The following is a 6,000-nucleotide window of genomic DNA, read 5'->3' on the forward strand; positions in this document are numbered from 1 at the left end:
GTCTCTGCCACAGGGCAAAAGGACTGCATGGGCACAACAGCATAGCAGTGGTCGTCCTGATTATTCTGGCTCCACCAACACCATTCCCGCCACCATCCATTCTGCTGCGGCATGTCTTGCCAGCAGTGCAGTCCTGGACAGATGTGCCCGCCACGTGTTCAGAAAAACCCTCCCAGCACATTGAGGATGTTAGTTATATTTTTCAAAATGCACTCCCGCTTCGATCTGTATGTCTTCCTAATAAAAAGCTATAGCATGGATACCTACCATCAATGTTTTAATGCACCTGAAGAAGCTCACAGGGGGTGCCTCAGGGACAAAATGAATACCCGCTTCAGCCAGACTGTAAATTTGGCAAGGCCAGCTGGCACAAGCCTGGCAGAGACGATGCCTCTTCTGCACTAGCGGTATGATTGCAGGGCTACCACACGGTAAATGAGACCCTTCATTTCTTCTTTTTGCCAACATATACATCAGCTTTGTGGTCATCTGGCATATCCAACCAGTTAGCTTACATGTAAAATTCCTGTCTTGCGCTCTAGCAATACAGGTACACATTTTTTAATTGAAGCCTTTATCGTCGGCCATCAGCTTAACATTCCTGTATTTTTTTTGCTCAATCTAACTTTTTTTGTATGATTTATTTATTTTCAGAATTTAATGTAGCATGAAATGAAACCTATTGTGGGCATCAGAAAGCTTTGTACAGGACTTATATTCAGATAAACAGTAGACAAAATAAAACAATGAAAAGGGTGCAAAACTTATTGATCTGAATCCATTAGCCTAATAAAAAGAACCATGCATAAAATAGATATTAATGGAAGGCAATTCTGAAACAATTTGCCTGTTAAAAGTTAGAAACATAGAAGTTCTATAATTCCAGTCACCAAAAAGTTATCATTATAAATTTTCACTTTTTTCTGCAAAAAATATTCATGGAAAATGCACAGTGTACCAGTGCCACCAGACAATGTAAATTGATAACTTACATGAAGACAGTGGTACATCAAACCTGACCTTAACCTAAGTCAATGAGCATTAAATAATACAAGCCAAGTTAGCGCTGCTGAATGAATCCGTGGGACATACTAGGTACCCGGGTGATTGAAACAGAACATACAGCATACAACGGCAAACAAAGGAGAGACACTCTAGACCATGAGCTGGTGTCCCCATCAAAACTGACTGGACAAAAGCAGCCATGTTCAACTTTTGAAAGACCATTGTCAGATTAAAATAAATTAAATGTTTTAGTAGGAATTAATAATAGTGTAGATGTGTAATCACAAATATAATCTACACATACAGCAGTCCCAAGGTCAGAAAAGAAAGATGAACGTATTCAAAATGAGTGAAAACGATAACAATAACGAATGAAAGCAAGGATTAGATACAAATGACCCTTGGAACACAATACTTTAAACAGCAACAGCTACTCCACCTTCCTGACTTGAGCACATGGTCAACACAGTAAACGTGAATACTGATCATCACCTAAAACAAAAAAGACAGCAATGGATAACACTGACATTTGTTTTCTCTTCTCAATAAGACATCAAGATGTAAATGACTGATGATCTGGCTTCTTACAGCATGCACCCAGTGGTTAGGAAGTTGAAGTTTTAAGCCTGGGACTGGGAGCAAAACCAGAACAATTTATATTAGGACTTTAGTTAATGGTGTGCTTTGGATAACAGGGCGGAATTTGTGTGCAACTCTCCCCGTACCTTACAAGAAAAAGGTATATTTGTTTTAAACATACGATCATCTATGATTAGAGCCTGCATATAGTAAAAGATCATATTCAAGCAGTACTGTCTGTCTTCTGGTGGAACAAAGAAAGTTTTTCTTTGTCACTATCACCCGTGGCCCAAAAAGCTGGATGCAATAACTAAAAAACTATGGAATTTATACAGAGAAAGTTATCTTCTGACATATATGTCCATTAAAGAAGGACAAGATGATATCCATCATGTGAAGGTGGGTAGACCAATGTCAGGATGTAGCACGGAGACAGCAGAGCAGGAACAGCGGATGGGAGCACCTCAGATGGCCAACACCAGCCCTAACCCATCTGTTTAGGATTATTTCTACAATTATTTTCCATTTTTTATATCTCAAAGAAAACACACAGTAAGAAGTATTTCTTCATCCAACACTCATCACTAATCAAAACAGAGAAGATTTACTGACAATTAATTCATCCTCGTTAAACCCATTCTTCTCTTACATTTTTCAACAAAATGCTAAATAATCCCAGTGGCTTTACAGAAAAGATTCAGGCAGAAATATTGGAGCACTGTGGAATTGACTTATGGTTTTTGTACTTCTATATTTGATGACAGTGTTAGAGTTCTATGTTGTAACCTCATGGCAGCCAAAGACACATAGCAGCAGCATTCAGGTCCAGTCTTGTCTCAAGACAAGGAGGAAGTAGGGCCAGAAGGAAATTACCCATCAAAGAAGCAATCAGAAATATTCTAAGAAGTCACAGATGTTTGTGCTGAAGGGCTATTCATATGGACCATGTTTTTGATTTACATTCACATTAAGGTTATTTCCGTGTATTATAAGAAATTGCTTTACTTGAAGACCAGTTGTGTGAGAAATGTAAGAACCCAAGTAAAATATTGCTATTTGGACGCCAATGGGAAAATCATGGTGGGTCTATTATTTCTCCTACGAACTGAAATGCTGCCACCAAGGTGAAGAAATTCATAGCGTTGCAATATCATGCGTATTGTATTTTAAGTAATCATAAAGTTTCAAATTTTATTTGCAAATAAAGAATGTGCTTATGTGGCAGTGGTTGGAAACCCTTCCATTATAATATAGCTCAGCTTTTGTGTACAGGCGAGAGATGGGTATTCCATCCCAGCCCTTATGCCCATAACCACCATGTTTACAGAAAAGGGTGTAGCCTTTATCAGCCACACACATTGTCATCAAACTGTCCCTAGCTACAGAAACCTCATTTTGGAGCTACCAGTCAAGTATCACCATGCCCTAATGTTTGATATTATTGTTTTGCTGAAATGTGTTTTCTTCTATTGTGCAGGTCAATAAAAGTGTTACATATGTTTCCTAAAGGAAATGTCTCACTGTCTTTCTTGTTGGGTATTTAGTGGATCATAACAGTAACTGGATGCTTAATCATCAATGTCTCAAAACACTGTAATGACAGGTACTGTCTGATAACACCCAGATAAATTATACTCATTTCATAAATAAATCTTGGGACTTAAGGAGGTGCTGTGGGGGCTTCTCCTTATCAGCAACTTCAAACTGCTTCCATTCTATAGTTAATTCTGAAATCAACTATTCCTTTGATTTATTTGTTCGAAAAACAAGTCTTGATTTCAAACTTAAAACCAAAGCTGAACCATGCAAAATATTACACCAGAGACCATAAAATGAGAACTTTAGGTTCTCCAAAATAATAAAAAAATAAGCTTTTGCAAAGTCACTCAGTCAGGTGTTACCAATGCTTGTTTGCAAAAACGATTGGCTTTGCCATTGCCGGTAGACTTGTAGGACAAGCGTTTTCAAAGTCAAGAGAAGTGTAGCCATCATGGGTTGTTATTTTGTATACTTTAGAAACGGATGTCACATTGTACTTCGATGCAACGGGGCTGCATTCCTGGAATGGTACAACTATAAGTACACAAAGTTTAATGTATCATTCTAAGATGGCTGCCGGTTGCGTGTAGGACGTTTAGCAATCTTTTGGTTATCTGAGATCAGCAACAGGACCACTGCTTCTCGGTGAAAGCAGCATTCAAATCCATGATCCAGCATTGATAATCCACCAACCTGCTTCTCCATGCATTCCAAGGTAGCTACATAGGTGGACCATGGTAATGGCGAGATTCAGAGCCATCCCATTGATGAGTTGTCAAAGCGCATTAGTGGTGTGTGGTCAGTGGCGTAAGTAAATGTAAATGTAGACCTAATGGCACCCGGGTCGGCCCATAAGTTTTCCACCCTGTGCATGGAAGAGTGGGGGGTTGCGGCAGTCGGAGGACTTGTTCGGGGGGCAGTGAGGGGGTGGATTGCGAACAACGGACAACTTGTTTTCAGGGGCGGATGGTGGTAGTCAACAGACGTGACTTGTTCACCTCCACCGCCCCCAAAAAGAGTGCCTCCCCCCTAGCTATGCCACTGTGAGTGGCCAGCTAAGAAAGCGCAGTAACACAAAGCAAGAGAGCAGCACAGTCTTAAATTTATAAAGATATTCAAGTGTGTCATTGCTGCTCTTTCACTCAGCTGCTGGAAAATAATAAAGAAATCGTTCGTGAACATGCCTCTACATGCTCCAGTACCTGTAGGGCCATCTATGCACATGCCTTTAGTTCAAATGACAGTCGAAGTGCTGGATTATTGGTTAGTAGGATGGCTCGAGCCTACTGGGTTTCATTCCCAGTGCAGGAAACCATATATTCTGTGGTCCAGGAGAAGCTACAACATTAATGTTCAAAACAAGTACCAAATTACTTTGAAATAACTTTGAAATACTTTGAAATAACTGGTGCATGTTAAGTGGGGATGGTGCCAGTAACTTAAGCAATGAAACTGTAAACCCTGTTATGTAAACCCTGTTATGTTTGTAGATTTGTACAGACCATTATCACCCAGTAGGGTATCCTGGTGTTAAGCAGATGAGAGTCTAGACAAGCCTAGGGCCTAGTGGGCCTACTCGAAAAGCCGGGTCTTCAGCTTCTTCAAGAATTGAGAAGGAGGCTCTTTTTATATTATTTTTATTTATTTACTCCACTTCTAAAGCGCAACTATCAACTAAAAAAGGCATCCTGGCGCTGACATACTCATATCGAAAGAGGGGGCAAACTGATAGCAAGCTAGGGGTTTGGGAAAAGCAATGTTTTCAGGTGCTTCCTAAATGCGAGACGGTCGGAGGCCTGCCTAAGTTCAGCCGGAAGGGAGTTCCAGAGTTTCGCCGTGGCCACGCCGAAAGATCTGCCTCCTGCTCTAGATCTCCTAAACCTAGGTATGATCACCAACCTGGCCGAGGAGGAGCGTAGATTGCGGGCCGGCGCATGCCAAGAGAACTTCCTTTGTAGACGAGCAGGGCCCAACCCATGAACAGCTTTAAAGGCCAGACAGAGAGACTTAAATTGCACCCTCTGTCTCACTGGGAGCCAGTGCAGCTGAGCCAAAGCCCTTGAAGAAGAAGATCTTATTGGTCACCCCAGGGCTAATTTTGCAGCTGCAGCCTGAATTCTTCGGAGTCTATCCATGAGATAGCCTGGAGACTCCAACAGCAGGGAGTTACAGTAGTCTAACCTACAGAGCACGGTACAACTCACCACCTCTACCCGAGCGAGGAGCGGTAACAGAGGAAGGATTTTCCTCAGGAGGCGAATAATGGCCAGGCAGCCAGCTACTATCTTTGAGACCTGCGCCTCCATAGTAAGGTCGCTGTTGAACATCACACCCAGGTTCCGCACTACCTTCGCAGGCTGCACCAATGGAGAAAAATCTGCAGGCCAGAAATTATTGGGTAGAAGAGATTGTACCCTAGGCCTTGGGCAGTATAACACCTCGGTCTTTCCTGTGTTAAATTGCAAAGAGTTGGCCTGCAGCCAACCCGCTGTATCTCGCAGGCAGTTGTGAAATACTTCCAAGGAGGTTGACTCATCTCCCTCCAAGGAGAGAATCAACTGCGTATCATCAGCATAGTTAAGAATTTCGATCTTATATTGTTTGATGACCGCAATTAAAGGATTCATGTAGATGTTAAATAATATCGGGCTGACTGCCTAGCCTTGTGGAACGCCATGCGAGATGGTGGAGAAGGCAGATTGGAAGGGAGGGAGGGACACAGCTTGTTCTCTGTCCTGAAGGAAAGACTCAAACCACCCAAGGGCACACCTGCAACCCCTACCTCTCTCAGCCTGTCCAGCAGAATTCCATGGTTCACCGTATCAAAGGCGGAAGACAGGTCAAGCAGGATCAAAACCCCTGCCTGTCCCCTGTCTG

This window comes from Lissotriton vulgaris, chromosome 12 (assembly GCF_964263255.1).
Source record: "Lissotriton vulgaris chromosome 12, aLisVul1.2, whole genome shotgun sequence".
Taxonomy (NCBI): domain Eukaryota; kingdom Metazoa; phylum Chordata; class Amphibia; order Caudata; family Salamandridae; genus Lissotriton; species Lissotriton vulgaris.